The sequence below is a fragment of the Sapajus apella genome, unplaced genomic scaffold, assembly GCF_009761245.1.
Source record: "Sapajus apella isolate SASKATOON/1434 unplaced genomic scaffold, GSC_monkey_1.0 scaffold32, whole genome shotgun sequence".
In the NCBI taxonomy this organism is placed as follows: Eukaryota; Metazoa; Chordata; class Mammalia; order Primates; family Cebidae; genus Sapajus; species Sapajus apella.
Window position 1 is genome coordinate 18738930 of NW_022436972.1, and position 19267 is coordinate 18758196.

At 35.8% G+C, this 19267-nt stretch overlaps 1 long non-coding RNA gene across 1 annotated transcript in view; it reads left to right on the top strand.

Annotated features, from left to right (window-relative positions):
• The first annotated feature begins 1008 nt into the window (after positions 1-1008).
• The window catches only part of LOC116562437, a 109895-nt gene continuing 91636 nt past the window's right edge, over positions 1009-19267 (top strand). The window contains exon 1 of the long non-coding RNA XR_004273938.1: positions 1009-1621. This is a non-coding gene — a long non-coding RNA (uncharacterized LOC116562437). The remainder of the gene's footprint in view (positions 1622-19267) is intronic.

Consider the following 19267-nt stretch of genomic DNA (forward strand, 5'->3'; position numbering starts at 1 on the left):
GGGTTGTCTGAGTGATAAATTAAGAACGGCTTCAGCTTAAACCCTGTGATGTTCCCACCAAGCAGCAGAGTTAGCCTATCCTTAAATGCTTTAAATCCCGGCATGCGTTTTGCCTCTTTGTGAATATAAGTGTGTGCTGGCATCCGTTTCCAAAATACAGTAATCCAGTTTCATCAACATTGAAAATCTGTTCTGCTAGATATCCCTCATCTGTAATTAATTCATCCAGACTATCAACAAACTTACGTGCTCCTTCCTCATCCGCACTCGCTGCTTCTCCTGTCACTCAAACATTATGCATTTGGAATCTTTTCTTGAATCTCTGGAACCAGCCAGTGCTTACTACAAATTCTTGACTGTAATCTTCTCCAGCACGCTCCTTCAGAGTCTGAAATAGACTTCTTGCCTTCATCTGCACAGTAAAAAGACTTAATGGTGTCTGTTTTTGAATTTGATCTTCCATCCAAATATATAGCAATTTCTCCATTTCGTGGATGGGCCTGCTTCGTTGCTTTGTTATAACTGTTGATCGCATGGGTGCAGAACCTTTCACAGCTTCGAGAATTCTTTCTTTATCTTTCAAAATCATCGACACAGTAGAGTGTGATAACTTCGTATCACATGCAATCACATTCACTTTCTTTCCTCCTTCGTACTGCTAAATTACCTTCATTTTCGTGTCGAGGTTGATGGCCTTTCTTTCCTTCTTGGCAGGCTGAGGCTTAGACAAAGACAATTTCCTCTTGATAGACATCTTGGGAGGGGTATGATGAAAAATATCCAAGGCACAAAACACAAATTGCCGTACCGAATCTGAGATAACAGTTGAAATGGTGCACGCGGAGATGGTAGTGCTGCCGGAAGCTGGTCCGCACTGTCTTACACCCAGCTCGTTAATGTTTGTGCTGCCGTGCGCGGAGCAGTTGTGGCTACTGATTGTGGTCGTAAAGTTGAATGGTCGTAAGTTGCATAGGTTGTAAGTTGATCAATACCTGTACACATATTATATATAATAGAATACTATTTAGGCTTTAAAAAAAGCCTGTCATTTGTGACATCGGAAGAACCCAGAGGTAGTAATATTAAACATAAGCCACACACAGAAAAACAAATACTGCACGATCTTACTTATATATTTAAGTTTGCATTTGCTTTATTAACTGTAGAAAGAGGTGTGTTAAGGTCTACCAATATGACTGTAGTTTTTGCCTTTTGCCTTTCTATTTTTGTTTATATATTTTGGGACCATATTATTTTTTGAATACAAATTTAGAGTTTTTATATCTTCTTCATGAATCTAATCTTTATTATTTACAGTAACTCTCTTTCTCTAAGACATAGATAGTGTTAAAGTCTATTTTAGTTTAAACGACTATAATTAACACCAGGGTTTTTTGGTTAGTGTACTTTTCTGTGGTCTTTTAATGTTGCTGTGTTTCTATATGCTAAATGCATCTCTTGTGAGCATCGTAAACCGGTATGATTATTTTCTTCTTCCAGGTTTCCAATCTTTGCCCTTTAACTGAAGGTTGTTTTGCTATCCATTCACCTTACACCGAGGCTGCAGTTGCTTAGAAATGCAGACTGAATGCAGTCTTTACTGTTAGACTCTCTACTTAGGGTAAGTCGTGTACTTTTGTGCTTTGTTTTCACATCTTTGTAGCATCAAAGCAAAACTAAAGCCCACAGTTTATCAAGTGACGCCATGAAAAAATTTCTCTTTCACCTTGTTCTGTGTCTCACAGGATTTCTTACTTAGTCATGAACACAGTGCATTTTTAAAAGATTTCAAATATATTTATAATCTAGAATTTTAGTTCAAATGGTAGTTATATTTAGTCCACCATGTTACCAGAAACAGATCCATAGGTGTGGACATTAAATAATTTGTCTAAAATCATACACATAGCAAACAGCAGAATCAAGTTAAGACACTGGATGTGTTTGGTTGTTCACTAACATGTGTTGCCTACTACTATATTATTGGCTTTAATTTCTTCTAAAATTATATGTTTGCTGTTAGTCAAAATTGATGAATTTGCTACAGGAGAGTCTTCCTTCAGTTTCACTATTTTACTTAGGGAGCAGTCAGTACCCAGCCAATTTCAACTCTTCAAAAATTCTTCATGACCCTCCACAAAATGTTAATTATACTTTCTCGAACACTTCTAAAGCCACAATTAGCCTTTCCTTCCATTTATATTTCAGAAAGAAAATATGAGTGTAGAGTCATACCTCAATTGTTTCCCAGAGAAACAGAATAGAAAATTGAGAGATTATTCCTAAATAGCTTTGAGCTTCTTAGGAGAAATTTATGTCTGTCGTTTTATGAGTTCTTTTTGGCTCTAAGTTTATTAAATTCCATATTGTGAATTTATATGCAGTGGAATCTGGCCAACTTTGATTTTTAATAGGCTTCATTTTGTGACAAGAGTTTGTGATCAATGGATCAGAAAGGTGCTTTCTCAGAAAATATAGCACTGTGGCATGTCACATACAATTTAGGACTTGTTTATGTGGTGTCTTTTGTTGGTAGCATACAGACAAGTTTTTCTTGTCTTTTTTTTTATTTCTTTAAAGAATAATTTTTGTTTTCCTTATTCTCAGAAAACTTAGAACAGTGCTGGAAACACTAGAGATATTCCACAAGTACTTCTTAAATCTGGTTACATTTGCTTTGTAAGTCAGCTACTAAACTGGAAAATATATCCAGTGTTCATTCTTGACTATTCTGATTTTTTTCTGTCTCCTTTGCCGAGTAAGTTTGACTTGATGGAACTAGGTCTGACCTACCCAGCCTGAAAGCCAGGATCAATCATGCAGGTATAAGATGGGTGAAATCTCTAAAAGGGAAAATTGAAATACAAACTTAAGAATGAACAGACACAGTGGTGCCTGGGATGGGGCTCAGAGGACTAAAAGGGGCAAGTCAGACAGAGGACTGTTACAAACTTCCTATGTTCCATCTTGAGCTCAGCTTTTTGAAAATATGTTTGATTACTTTGGAGTACAGAGTATAATTCTGGAAGCAGCTATAAATTTAGAACATGTCAAAGCTTAAAAAGAGTGAAAGTAAAATTCATAGGAAGATGAAATATGATGCAAACATAAGCAAATTTCAGTTGGAATCCTGGATACCTCAATTCTGGTGCTGGCTCTAACACATTCAGTAAATAACTCCTCTCTGGGCTTTAGTGTGCTTCATTGTGAAATAAGCGGATTGAGCTCAGGTTCTTGACTCCTGTTTCAATACGTATGCCATGAGACCACCCTGCAATCTTCTCTCCACTATTACTAAGGACTTTTGTACCAACACAGGCCAATACTGTGGCTCAGGTATTCCTTTTACATTTTCTTTCCTATTTCCAAAGTTTCAAAGTTTTTTACATACCTTTTTTCCAGTTTAAGCTCCCTGCCAACAATAGAGGTCTATAGTTTTATGTGTCTAGAGTCATTGGCTGTAAGCAACAGAGATGGTTTCCAAATTATTTAAACAAGATGAGACTTTATTGGAAAGAAAGAGAATGGCTAAGGGATCCTAAAGAAAGGATAAATAGCTGAGTGTGGTGGCTCACTCCTGTAATCCCAGCACTTTGGGAGGCCAACGCCGGTAGATCACTTGAAGTCAGAAGTTCGAGACCACCCTAGCTGAAATGGTGAAACTCCGTCTCTACTAAAAATACAAAAAAATTAGGCAGACATGGTGGTGTACACCTGTAATCCTAACTATTCTGGAAGCTGAGAAAGGAGAACTGCTTGAACCTAGAAGGCAGAGGTTCCAGTGAGCCGAGATCATGCCATTGCACTCCAGCCTGGGTGACAGAGGGAGAGTTTTTTTTTTTTTTTTTTTTTAGAAAGAAATAGGAAGGAAGGGAGAAAGGGAGGGAGGGTGAGTGGGCGGGCAGGCTAAGTAACCAGATTTTAGGAAAAATACGCTTCTGTAGTATTTCTTTCCCAGGAAATAGAGGCTGGTTGGCTGACCTTGGGTCACATGCCTAGGGCAGGTGGCGGGAAGAGCTCATTAATTACAAAGTTCCATCAGACTCAATGCAATGAGATAGAATATTATTTCTCCCCAAAAAGACAGACTGCCATTACCAAAAGAAGGTAAGCTGGGCAAGCAAAATCAGAAATATCCATGTAATAGTGCTATGATTTGGTGCCTGTCTTCTTTTTCCTTTTTTTTCCCCCCATTTTATGTGAAAAGTGAGTCAGAATCATTCCCTGTCTCGACAGTGGATGGAATCAGGCTAATGTCATTGGATTCTGTGATACAGGAATTGTTTCTCTGCATGTGCTGTTTAGCATATGATCCTCTGTAAGGGATGTGAATCCAAGTAAAACACATCAGTTTAATGTCTTGCGTTGTCTCTGGCAATATAATTTTACAAGTTAATAAAGAGTTTACTCTTTTGTGTTAATCTGTTATAATCCCCCACCAGCAATTTTCACACATGAATGGATCTTCAGGACTCTATCAACAGCAGAGTCGAATGAATTACTCAGAGGGTTTGAATTATGATTTAATAAAGTCTGGCTTTACGAATTGTAAATTGGTCAAAGCAAAGTGAGCCTTGCCTATTAGTTTACCTTCTCAATTTTGAAATTGCTTATGTTAACCCACAGCATTTACCTATTCAGAACAGGGATTCCTTCTGAAGGGTTCAGAACACTTACAGAAATTTTATCCATCTGCTTACTTTCTCTAAGAGATAAGTTGTTGTCAATAATAACATTAAAGTTCTGAGAAAATTTCTCAGGAAATTTATGCGCATAGAAAAAGTGGCAATTATCTACATTTTAATGATGTCATAGAAAAATCTAAATGTTTTACCAGTGTGAAAATTATAGCCATCATATTGCTAATTTGTTGGGCTCCTTATTTTCATCTATAAAGTAGCTCATAACTATTACCATAATCAAAATAATCTATTAAATACCTTCCTGCTTATGGCACTGCTTGGAGCTTGTTGGGTATAACCTATAATCACCAAATATTGATCATTTACAAAAGAATTTTTTTATTTTGACTCAGTTACCACATATTAGGGCCTACCCATGTCAGTGGTCTATATTTCATTTTAATGTTAATTTTTCAAAAAGAAGATGGGATTCAGGGCAGTGATTTCTGAAGATATTAAGATATGTTTGTTTTGTTCTTGTGTGCGCTCCTTAGCATATCTGATTTTTAAGCTCCAAGCTCCAGTGCTATCAGCCTCTCAAAGGATAGGCAGATCTAGAATCACAGCCGGTCCTGCTTTTGTTCATATTCTATAGCTCCAAAAAACATTCTCCTCTTGTTGGTTTTATGAACAGTAGGCATAATTTCCATTCGCCTGCTTGAAGGACAAGTATTTAGTGTTCTTAAAGTGAATTTTACCCATAGGCATAATATTAAAACTTTGACTTTACATATGAATCCATCCAGAATGCTTTATAATTCTATACTCATGGTTCAGTTTCCATGTAGGATAAACACAGATTCCCTTCTACAATGCATTTTCAAAATGGGAATTGTGTTGTGGGATTTCTGCTGTTTCAAAATGGAGTAGATATATTTCAAACCCTAGGAACTACTTTCCTACGTCCAAGGCATCTCTAACCAGTAGCTCCCACTGGAGCTGAAACATTTGTTTGGAATAAAACAAAATGTAATGTCTATTATTTGGTGGCTCAATAACACACTTCAGGTATGTGAAAGGAGGCTCTGCACTGGGCATCATTTTCTGTAACAGAAGGGAGTCTAAGTATACTGTCAACAAGAAACTATAATGACAAAAATAACTTTCTGGCTGAAAGGCTGAAGACAGATTTGGACAGATAATTGGCTACTTCAGACAGAATTCACCATCCTTAGTAGCAATGTCTAAATGACAATGACCATATCTTAAATATATGTGTCCCCAAGTTGGTAGTTGGGGCTGTGGGGACTCGGTTTTATAGCCATGGGAAGTTTTATATAAACAGAATAATCTTAAAATCCTATTAACAGAGTTGTTATTCATCTATACTTACGACAAGACAGGAAGGTGGTGGTGTAGGAGAAGTTTTGCTTTACTAGTGTTTCTTCAATTAGCCTCCCTCCCCCTCCAGCCTCCCCTCATTTTCCTTATATAGATTAGAGTTCTAAAATTGCTTTATTATCTTCTTGTCATTCCTCCTCTTCACATGAACAAATTTACTAATACAGTCTGTGATTAGCTTGGTCTCAATGATAAGACATGACTTTTAAAAAGGCTCTAATAACTTATTTCTTTAATATGGGGAGTAGAGTCTAATACAGAGTCTGGCACATGGTAAGTGTTCAATCAATATTTGGCGATTGATCATTTTGGTGAATTCCAATGAAACGTTAAACCAGGATCTGTCTATTGACTCCCTCTTTCCAATCAATGTAAAGTACTGTTACATTTTGATTACATAGAAAAAGGGGAAATTGAACTGCTCTTTTTATGGGTAAGATAAATTTTAAAAGGCTTGAAAATTGTCACAAATATTTATGAACAATAATTGCATATTTCAACATTTTTAATAATAGAAAAAATTGATAAACCTAAATGTACACCTAGGATTGGCTAAGTAAATTACAAGTTATACATACAGCCAATTAAAATCATGTTTATCAATAACATTTTAGGACATGGAAAAACATGATAAAATCTTAAGCAAAATAAAACTGTACCACTAATATAAAATGGTCCCACTAAACACGGCTAAATTATAAAATGCATAAAAACCTGTGCTATGATTTGATTGTGGCAACCCCTCCAAAATTCATGTTGAAATTTAATCCTTACTGTGGTGATATTAGAAGATGAGGCCTTTTGGGACTTTATTAAGTCATGGGACTCTACCTTCACAAATGGATAAGTGCCCTTTTAAAAAAAAAAAAAAAAAAAAAAAGAGGCAGCTTGCCCCATTATGCCCTTTCACCATGTGAGAATGCCATCATTAGAAGACACCATTGGTGGTGCAGGCCCTCACCAGACACCAATCCTGGCGCCATGATATTGGACTTCCCAGCCTCCATAACTGTGAGAAAGAAATTTCTATCCTTTATAAATTACCCAGTCTGTGGTGTTTTGTTACAGCAGCACAAATAGACTAAGTCAATCTTGGATAAAGGCAAACTGTTGACACTGGTTATCTCTGGGATTGTGCTTTGCATTTCCTCAGTTACACTCAGTATATTTTTCTGTGGTTAAAGTTTCTTAAAGAGCACACATTGTGTGTGTGTGTTGGGGGCGGGTGGGTGTGTGTGTGTATGAGAGAGGGAGTATGCAAGTACGTATGTGTACAGTGTTTTTCACACTTGACTGATATAATGGTATCCAATAAATAAGAAGGATGATTTTTATTGAAATAACAGAATTGCAAAATATGAATGACTTTTGCCCTTAGCTCTTATGTAACTACAAAATAAAAGTATAAGTACAAATAAAGCTTAAAAACAGCAAAATTAATATTATAATATGATATAAAGTATTAAAATGTATCTAAATACTTAATATTTAGCTTCATAAAAACTCAATATTAAGCTACTAAGTAGCTAAATAATATTGAGTTTCATAAAAAGGAACCTTTAAATACAGTCAATATTTTTCATTTTGACCTCATTAAATTTCAGTGAAGGTTATTTGTAAAACAGTGTATGTGTATTCCTATATCTATATACACACCACTCATGTAAACATATATGTTTATGCATGCATGTGTATGTGCAAATATATACATGTAGACATATAAAGTATATCTCATACAGTAAGTTCTCAATGTCATTGAGAGGTTCTTGGAAACTGACTTTAAGCAATGTGACCTGTAACAAAACCAATGTTTTTGTCATCAATGGTGTAACAAAACTATGTTGAATGAAACATTATTCAAGAACCTACTATATATAATTTCACTTAGTCACAGTTTCCAAGAACATATCAATGATATTGAGAACTTACTATATATGTATTATATTATATATTACATGTACTATTTATACACATGCTATAGAATATATACATACTAAGAGAATATATACATATCTGAGATCATCAGACTTCATGCATAACTGACACTCTGCTAATGAAGAAATGTCAAATGCACATTTTAATAAAGCATTATTTGATAAGTCTGAAAACTGCTGAATTTATTAAAAATAAATCAGGTAAATATTACAGGAGAAAGCTATAAAGTACATGGATATTAAATCCAGTATTTGTGGAATAAGGAACAGAACATTTTTTATGTTTTTACTATTCCTCTTACTGCTACTTAACATGTATTAAAAGTTGATGAGTATAATGTGTTAGTCCCTTCAGGCTGCTGTAACAAAATGCCATGGCTTATAAACAACAGAAATTTATTTCTCTTAGTTCAGGAGACTGGAAATACAAGATCAAGGCATCAGAGGATTCTGTGTCTCATGAGGTCCCACTTTCTGGCTCACGGATGGCTGTCTTCTCTCTCTGTCACCTTGTGGTGTGAGAGACAAGTGATCTCTCTGGGGACTCTTTTAGAAGGGTACTATTCTTATTCATGAGGGCTCTTCCTTCATGACTTAATCACCTTTCCAAAATCTCACCACCTAATACCAATGCCTCAGAGGGTAGAGTTTCAGCATATGAATTTGGGGTTACATAAACATTCAGACCATAACATACAACTTTTAATGTGAAATACACCAGCTTAGTACATTAATATGACATTGACTGGTATGGATCCAACTCTTGAGTTTTTCATATATTTCCAACAATAATGTTAAGTGATAACTCAGTCCTGTCACATTTTTTAAAATTTCAATTTTTTATTTTATTCGTGTGTGTGTGTGTGTGTGTGTGTGTGTATTTTATTGCATTTTAGGTTCTGGGGTACATGTAAAGAACATGCAACATTGTTGCATAGGTACATACATGCAATGTGGTTTGCTGCCTCCATCCTAGTCACCTATATCTGGCATTTCTCCCCGTAACCCCTCCCCAACGCCCTACCCCACACTGTCCCTTCCCAAGTCCCCCCTCCTCAACAGACCTCAGTGTGTGATACCTCCCTTCCTGTGTCCATGTGTTCTCATTGTTCAACATCTGCCTATGAGTGAGAACATGTGGTGTTTGATTTTCTGTTCTTGTGTCAGTTTGCTAAGAATGATGGTAATACAGACTCTATTGTCATTTAGGGTGGTGTACTTTATGCAGTTCTCACCCTGATACCCTGATGAATATAACCATCACCCAGTTAAGACAAAGAACACCCTGACTGCCTCTAAAAATCATCTCATTCCCCTTCCAGTAAATACACTCATCAACCACCAAAGGTAGCCATTATTCTAATGTTTGTCATATAAATTTAATCCTACCTGTTCTTGAAATTTATATAAATTATATAGTGTTTACTGTTTTGTATCTGGTTTCTTGAACTCAGTATAATATTTTTGAGACTCATTCTCACAGTTACATTTATCAGCAGTTTGTTCCTTTATATTAGTAAGTAATATTTCATTTTAGGAATACATACAACAACTTTCTCCTACTGATAGATATTTGATACTTTCAGGGTTTTAGCTGTTTTGAATAAAACTTGTTATATAAGAACATTCTTGTACAAATATGCTTGTGGAAATAGGTGTGTCCATATCTTAGAAGTGTTAGGTCATTTTGTAGAAGCATATTAAACTTTATGAGAAAATGCCAAATCATTTTTCTTTCAACAGGTTTTTGGGGAACAGGTGGTGTTTGGTTACATGAATAAGTTCTTTAGTGATGATACCTGAGGTTTTGGTGCACCCATCACTTGAGCAGTGTACATTGTAACCAATGTGTACTCTTTAATTCCTCACCTCCCTCCCACCCTTCTCCCGAGTCTCCAGAATCCGTTATATCATTATTATATCTTTGAATCCTTATAGTTTAGCTCCAGTGTACAAGTGAGAACATATAATGTTTGGTTTTCCATTCCTGAGTTACTACAGTTAGAATACCTGTCTTCAATTCAATACAGATTGCTGCAAAAGCCATTATTTGATTTCTTTTTATGGCTGAGTAGTATCCTATGCTATATAGGTCACATTTTCTGCATCCACTCATTGATTAATGAACATTTGGGCTGGTTCCATGTTTTTGCAATTGCAAATTGTGCTGCTCTAAACATGCATGTGCAAGAATCTTTTTCATATAATGACTTCTTTTTCTGTAGGTAGATACCCAGGAATGGTATTGCTGGATCAAATGGTAGATTCACTTTTAGTTATTTGAGGAATCTCCACACTGTTTTCCAGAGTGGCTGTACAAGTTTACATTTCTTCAAACTGTGTAAAAGTGTTCCCTTTTTACCACATCTATGCCAACATCTAATTTTTTTTATTATGGCAGTTCTTGCAAAAGTAAGGTGGTATTGCATTGTGGTTTTGATTTGCATTTCCCTGATAAGTAGTAATGTTGAGCATTTTTTCATCCATTTGTTGGCTGTTTGTATATCTTCTTTTGGGAATTGTCTATACATGTCCTTAGCTTGTTGATGGGGTCATTTTTTGTTTGTTTGCTTGTTTTGTTTTTGCTAATTTGCTTGAGTTCCTTGTAGATTCTGGATACTAGTCCTTGGCAGATATATAGATTGCAATGACTTTCTTCCACTCTGTTGGTTGTCTGTTTACTCTTCTGATTAGTGCTTTTGCTGTGCAGAAGTTTTTTGGTTTAATTGTATCCCATGTATTTACCTTTGCTTTTAATGCATTTGGTTTGGGGTTCTTGATCATGAAGTCATTGTGTAAGCCAATGTCTAGAAGGATTTTTCCAATGTTATCTTCTAGAATTTTTATGGTTTCAGGTCTTAGATTTAAGCCTTTGATTCATGTTGAGTTTATTTTTGTATAAGGTAAAAAATGATAATACAGTTTCATTCTTCTGCATGTGGCTAGCCAATTATCCCAGCACCATTTGTTGAATAGGGTCTCCTTTCCCCACTTCATGTTTTTGTTTGCTTTGTCAAAGATCAGTTGATTGTAAGTATTTGGCTTTATTTCTGGCTTCTCTATTCTGTTTCTTTGGTTTATGTGCCTGTTTTTATACCACTACCATGCCGTTTTGGTAACTATGGCCTTATAGTTTGAAGTTTGGTAATATGCCTCCAGATTTGTTCTTTTTGCTTAGTCTTGCTTTGGCTATGTGGGCTCTCTTTTGGTTCCATATTAATTTTAGGAATTTTTTCTAGTTCTGTGAAGAACAATGGTGGTATTTGTTGGAAATTGCATTGAATTTGTAGATTGCTTTTGGAAATATTGATTCAATGACAATATTTATTCTACCCATCCATTAACATGGGATGTGTTTCCATTTGTTTATGTCATGTACGATTTCTTTCAGCAGTGTTTCATAGTCTTCCTTGTAGAGGTCTTTCACCTCCTTGGTTAAGTATATTCCCAAATATTTTATTTTATTTTGCAATTATTTGAAAAGAGATTGAGTTCTTGACTTTATTCTCAGCATGGTCACTGTTGGTATGTAGAAGTGCTATTGACTTGTGTTCATCAGTTTTGTATCCCTAAACTTTGTTGAATTCATTTGCCAGTTCTAGGAGCTTTGTGGATGCGATTTTAGGGTTTTCTAGGCATACAATCATGTCATTGGCAAACAGCAACCATTTGACTTCCTCTTTACCAATTTGGATGCTCATTATTTCTTTCTCTTGTCTGATTACCCTGGCTAGGACATCGAGTACTATGTTGAATAGAAGTGGTAAAAGTGGGCATCCTTGTCTTGTTTCAGTACTGAGGGAGAATGCTTTCAACTTTTCCCTGTTCTGAATAATGTTGGCTCTGGATTTGTCATAGATGGCTTTTATTATTTTCAGGGTTGTTCTTTCTATACAGATATTGCTGAGGATTTTAATCATGCAGGAATGTTGGATTTTTTCAAATGCTTTTTCTGCATCTACTGAGATGATCATGTGATTTTTGTTTTTAATTCTGTTTATGTAGTGTATCACATTTATTGACTTGTGGATGTTAAACTATCTCTGCATCCCTGGTATGAAACTCACTGGAACATGGTATATTGTCTTTTTGATATGCTATTGGATTCTGTTAGCTAGTATTTTGTTAAGGATTTTTGTATCTATGTTAATCAGGAATATTGGTCTGTACTTTTCTTTTTTTGTTATGGCCTTTCCTGGTTTCAGTATTAGGCTGATACTGGCTTCATAGAATGATTTAGGGACGATTATCTTCTTCTCTATCTTTTGGAATAGTGTTAATAGGATGGGTAATAATTATTGTTTGAATGTCTGATAGAATTCACTTGTGAATCCATCTGATCTTGGATTTTTTTTTTGTTGGTAACTGTTTAATTACTATTTCAGTCTTGCTGCTTGTTACTGGTCTTTTAAGAGTTTTTATTTCTTCCTGGTTCAATCTAGGAAGGTTGTGTATATCCAAGAATTTATCTATTTTCTCTAGGTTTTTTTTTAGTTTATATGCATAAAAGCATTAATAGTAGCCTTGTATGATCTTTTGCATTTTTGTGGTATCCATTGTAATATCTTCCATTTCATTTCTAATTGATCTTATTTGGAGCCTTCTCTCTTCTTTTCTTAGTTAACATAGCTAATGATCTATCAACTTTATTAATCTTTTCAAATAACCAGGTTTTCATTTCATTTACTTTGTATGTTGTTTTTTGTTTGTTTGTTTGAATTTTCTTTAGTTCTGCTCTGATCTTTGTTACTTATTTTCTTCTGCTGGGTTTGGGTTTGGTTTGTTGTAGTTTCTTTAGCTCCTTAAGGTGTGACCTTAGATTGGCTATTTGTGCTTCTTCAGACTTTTCAATGCAGGCATTTAATGCTGTGAACTTTTCTCTTAGCATTGCCTTTGCAGTATCCCATAGGTTTTGATAGGTTGTTTCACTGTTATTGTTCATTTCAAAGAATTTTTTAATTCCCATCTTGATTTTATTGTTGACCCAATGTTATCAGGAGCAAGTTATTTAATTTCCATGTATCTGTATGGTTTTGAGGTTTCATTTGGAGTTAATTTCCAGTTTTATTCCACTGTGGTCTGACAGAGTGCTTGTTATAATTTCTATTTTCTTAAATTTGTTGAGACTTGTTTTTCAGCCTATCATATTGTCTGTCTTGGAGAATGTTCCATATGCTGAAAAATAGAATGTATATTCTGCAGTAGTCAGGTAGAATGTTCTGTAAATATATGTTAAGTCCATTTGTTCTAGGGTATAGTTTAAGTCCACTGTTTCTTTATTGATTTTCTCTCTCAATGACCTGTCTAGTGCTGTCAGTGGAGTATTGAATTGCCCAACTATTATTGTGATGCTATATCATTTCTTAGGCTTGGTAGTAACTGCTTTATAAATTTGGGAGCTCCAATGTGAAGTGCATATATATTTAAGGTTGCGATATTTTCCTGTTGGACTAGTCCTTTTATCATTACAGAATGTCCTTCTTTGTCTTTTAACTGCTGTTGTTTTAAAGTTTGTTTTCTATGCTATAAGAAGAGCTACTCTTGCTCACTTTTGGTGCCCATTTGCATGAAATATTTTTCCCGCTTTATGTGAGTTATTATGTGTTAGGTAAGTCTCTTGAGGACAGCAGATACTTGGTTGCTAAATTCTTCTTTATTCTGCCACTCTGTATGTTTTAAGTGGAGCATTTAGGCCATTTACATTGAATGTTAGTATTGAGATGTGAGCCACTCTTCTATTCATTCTGCTATTTGTTGCCTGAGTACCTTGTTGTTGTTGTTTTTTAATTGTGTTTTTGTTTTGTAGATCCTGTGAGATTAATGCTTTAAGGAGATTCTATATTGGTGTATTTCAAGGATTTATTTCAAGAGTTAGAGCTCCTTTTAGCAGTTCTTGTAGTGCTGGCTTGGTAGTGCCAAATTCTCTCATAATTTGTTTGTCCGAAAAAGACTGTCTCTTCTTCATTTGTGAAGCTTAGTTTCACTGGTACAAAATCCTTGGCTGATAATCATTTTGTTTTATAAGGCTAAACATAGGAACCCCAATCCCTGCTGCCTTACAGGGTTTGTGCTTTAAATCTACTGTTAATCTGTAGGTTATTCTTTATAGGTTACCTGATGCTTTTTCCTCACAGCTCTTAAGATTCTTTCTTTCATCTTGACTTTAGATAACCTGATGACTATGTGCCTAGGCAATGATCTTCTTGTGATGTATTTCCCAGGTATTTTTTAAGCTTTTTGTATTTGGCTGTCTATATCTGTAGCAAGGCTGGGGAAGTTATCCTTAGTTATTCACTCAAATATGTTTTCCAAACTTTCAGATTACTCTTTTTACTCAGGAATACAAATTACTCTTAGGGTTGGTCATTTAACATAATCCCAGACTTCTTGGAGGCTTTATTAAAAAAAAAAATTTTTTGTCTTTGTCAAATTGGGTTAATTTGAAAGCCTTGTCTTTGTGCACTGAAGATTTTTCTTCTACTTGTTTGATCCTACCTATTGCTGAGACTTCTCAGTGCATTTGTAACTACCCAATGGGTTCACCTTGCCCGCTGCCAAAACAGAACCAATTTATCAAGACAGGGAAACTGCCTTGGAGAAAGGGAAACTCACACCATGTGGGAGACCAGAGTTTTATTATTACTCAAATCAGTCTCCCCAAGCACTGGAGATTAGTGTTTTTAAAGATAATTTGGTGGGTAGTGGCTTGGGAAATGGGGAGTGCTGATTGGTCAGGTTGTAGATGGAATATAGGGGTCCAAGTGAGGTTTTCATGCTGTCTTTTGTTCCTGGGTGGTATGGCAGAACTGGTTGAGCCAGTTTACCAGTCTGGGTTTTTTCAGCTAAACCACTGAGTGCAGGGTCTGAAAAATAGTTCAACCACTGATCTTAGGTTTTACAATAGTGATGTTATCCCTATTCAGACTGTTGGAGCCAGAGGCTGGAAGACCCCTAAATTGTTATTAACCATGTAGTTAATTTGTTTGTTTTGCAAAGACAGACTGTTCCCCAGGGAAGAAGGGGATCTTTTCAAGAAAGAGCTGTTATTAACTATGTTTCAGAGTCAAACCTGAATTCTTTCCCAAAGTCAGTTCAGCCTATGCCCAGGAATGAATTAGGACAATTTAAAGGTTAAAAGCAAGATGGAGTTGATTAGGTTTCATTTCTTTCACTGTAATAATTTCCTAAGTGGTTTATAAAGGCGGTTTCACATTTTGCAATTCTCTAAGTGTGTCATTCCTTTCCAGAAGTTGTGATTGTTTTTTATTTATGCTATCTATTTCACTGAAGATCTTCCCCTTCATATCTTATATCATAGTTTTGATTTGAGTTGGACTTCACATTTCTTTGGTGCTTCCTTCATTGGCTCAATAGTTGACCTTTTGAATTTTTTTCTGGCAATTCTGAGATTTGGTCTTAGTTTGGATCTGTTGCTGGTGAGCTAGTGTGACCTTCTGGGGGCGTTAAAGTGCCTTGTTTTGTCGTATTACCGGAGTTGTTTTTCTGGTTCCTTCTCATTTGGGCAGACTATATCAGAGGGAAGATATGGGGCTCAAGGAATGCTGTTCAGATTCTTTTTTCCCATGGGGTGCTGTCTTGATGTGTTCTCCCCTTTTCCCTAGGGATAGGGCTACCTGAGAGCCGATATTCCTGAGAGAGGAAATATCACTCCTTTCCTGGATTTAGCCATCAGCAGAGCTACCAGGCTCGTGGCTGGTACTGGGGAGTGTCTCCAGAGTCCTGTGATGTGATCCCTCTTCAGCTGTCAGTCGTGGATACCAGAACCTGCTCCGGTGAAGGTCGCACGGGAGAAAAGTGGACTCTGAGGGTCTTTGGTTGTACTTTTCTTAAGTGTGCTGGTTTTGTGTTGGTTGGCTTCCAGCCAGCAGGTGGCACTTTTAAGAGCACATCAACTGCACTAGTATAGGGAGAATCAGGCAGTGGGCAGGGCATAGATCACTCAAGAGATTAAGTCCTTTGTCTTTGGCCACCAGGACTGATAGAGAAATACTTAGGTCAGAGCAGGGTAAGGCCTGTCTGAACTCAGACTCTCCTTGGGTAAGGCTTGCTGCAGCTGCTCTGGGGATGAGAGTATGGTTCCCAGGCCAACGGACTTATGTTTCCAGAGGGATTGGGGCCATCTCTGCTATATCACACAGGTCACCAGAGAAGTGGGGGAAAGCCAGGAGCCACAGGCCTCACCCAGCTCCCCTGCAGCCCCCAGCCGGAAAGGCTGGTGTTGCTCCCAGCATGTCCTCTACAGCTGCACCAAGTTTATTTCCAGGCAGTCTTTGAGTTTGTCTAAGTACTTGTCTCAGGCTACAAGCTTCCCAGCTGAGAAAGCAAGCTGACTCACTATTCCTCAGCTGTCCCACGAGCCTGCAGCAGCAATCCACCTCCTTCAAAGGGTCTGTGGATTCTCTCAGCTTTCCTGGTATGTTCCTATGGTAGTTCTTGGAGCAAAAGTTCACAATATGGTTCTTCACATGCTGCTCTGTTCATCCTAGTGGGGACTGCAAGTTAGTCCTGCCTCCTAGCCACCTCCTATCCCAAATTATTTTTCAAAATGTCTGTACCATTTACATTCCAACCAGCAAAATATGAGAGTTCCAGTTACTTCACATCTTTGCCAAAACTTGATATTGTCATTTAAAAAAATATATTAGTCAATCTTGCACATAGAAAGTGATATTTCATGTTTTTAATTTATATTTACGTTAGGATTAATGATATAAAGCTTATTATTGTTTTTACTGACTACCTTTATCTTCTTTTGAGAAAAGTCTGTTCAAGTCTTTCAACTATTATTTTACTGGATAATTTGTCTTTTTATTACTACTTTGGAGAAGTTGTCTATATATTCTGGATATGAGTTGTTTTGTTATATACAAATATATCTTTCTGCAGCTTAGTCATTTGCATTTTTAGTTTTGTAACAATATTTTTGAATACCAAATAACTTTAATTTGAAAAAGTCCAATATATTATTTGTTTCTCTTAATTGTAATGCCTGTTGGGCCACTGGATATCTTTCCTATGTCAAGGTTGTCAAAATATTAACTATAATTTTTTACTAAATGTTGATGCTTTTAATATTTATATTTATGGTTTATGATCTATCTTGAGTTAATTTTCCTGTATACCATAGCTGTGAGGTAGAGATCAAAGTTTATTTTTGTCTGTGTGAATAGCCAGTTCTCCCAAGACCACTTATTGAAAAGATTACCCTTTCAATATTGAATACCATGGTAGTCTTCCAAATAGAATTTTTGTATCTTTTTAGGATGTCTACTCTCTTCCGTAGATCACTATATAGTTATATTTATGCTAATACCATAGTTCCTGGATTTTTGCATCTTTTTAAATAAGTCTTCAAATAAGGTATAATAAGTCTTCCAATTCAGTTGTTCTTTTTCAAAATTGTTTTGGCTATTCTAGGCCATTTGCAGTGCATATGAATTTTAAGAACAGGGTTTCAATTTTGATTGAAATGCCATTGAATCTAAAGACCAAATTGAGGAGAACTGACATCTTAACACTATTGAGTCCCCCAATCTCTTTGTATGGCATACCACTACATTTTATGAACATATTCTTTGTATTATATAGAATTTTTTCTCGTTAAAAAAATTGACAACTAAAGCTTGTGTATATTTATGGTGTACAACATGGTGTTTTGATATATGTATACATTTTTGGAATGACTAAATTGCTCTGTTTGACATATGCATCACAGCACAGTTATTTTGTTGTGGTGAGAAAACCGAAAATCTACTCTTTCAGCAATTTTAAGTATATAGTATATTATCTATAGTCACCGTAAGGTAGATCTTTTAAGCTTATTTCTACTGTCTGACTGAAATGTTTTGCCTTTTATAACATATGCCTAATTTTCTCTATCCCCAGCCTCTGATAACTACTATTCTACTCTTTGCTTCTATAAATTCATTTTTATATTCCATATATAAGTCAGACCATGTGGCATTTGTCAGTCTTTGCCTGGCTTATTTCACTTATCATAATGTCCTCCAGATTAATTTATGTTGTTGTAATCAATGGCATTTTCTTCTTTTTAAAGGGTGAATGGTATTCCATCATGTATATAAAGTATATCATATTTTCCTTATCCATTTATCTGTTAGACACTAGACTGATTATTTTTCTTAGCTATTGTGAATAATGCTGCATGGAAGTACATGTATTTTGCCAGCATATAGATTTTATTTTCTTTAGATATATAAAAGGTAGTAATATTTCTGAATTATACAGTACTTTCATTTTTGATTTTTTGAGCAACCTTCTACAGTTTTCTTTATTAGTGTGACTATACTAATTTACATTCTCACTAACAACGTACCAGGGTTCCTTTTTCTGCAAATCTTCACCAATCTTATCTTTTGTCTTTTTTATAATAGCCATTTTTAACTGGTGTGATGTGATAGCTCATTGTGGTTTTAATTTGCATTTCTCCAATGATTTGTGATGTTGAGCATTTTCTCATACACCTGCTGGCCATTGGTATGTCTTCTTTTGATGTCCATTCAAGTCCTTTGCTCATTTTAAAAAGTCAGTTATTTTCTATTGAACTGAAATCCTTATACAATATACTTTAGATATTAATCCCTTATTAGATGTGTCATTTGCAAGTACTTTCTCTCCCTACATTTTCTGATTAGTTGCATATGAGGAGTTTAATAAGGGGAAAGGAGGCTGGATAGAAAAGGTGGAAGAATTATTAATGGTTGGAAATGTGTAAAGTGGAAGGAATAGAAACGAGGTGGGTAAGGGTCTTCTTAAAATATTGGCATTTTTAGATTATAACTAATTACATAGAGGGAAAGCGTACAAAGAAATAGGAAAAGGGATGTTTGCTTCATTTGGGGCAGGAGCCATAGCTGAAGACCTTATTCAGTTTGTTGGGATGCATTTTGGGGTCTTGACAACAAGCTGAGGTAACCACAAATAGAAATCTCTGAGCTTCTGACATTGCGGAACAAGCAAACAAAACTCCGTAAACCTTGTTGAGTTGGGGCATTGGGGCAGAGGAAAAGAGTGAAAAAGACAGGAAGAGTAGGAGTTAGAGAGATTCTTCTGCTCTTGAGGTGACAATGAAACATGCAGTTGTAGATAATTATGTAAACTGGAACCAAAAAGCAAGATTTCAAATCAAGTTTGCAAATTGTGTGGGAGCAGCTCGTATTAAAAAACAACAACAACAACAACAAAAAAAAACATAGACATTGGAGTCAGGTAGATCCAGTTTAAAACCCAATCCTTGTCATTTGTAAGTGCATGATACCAAGCACGTTT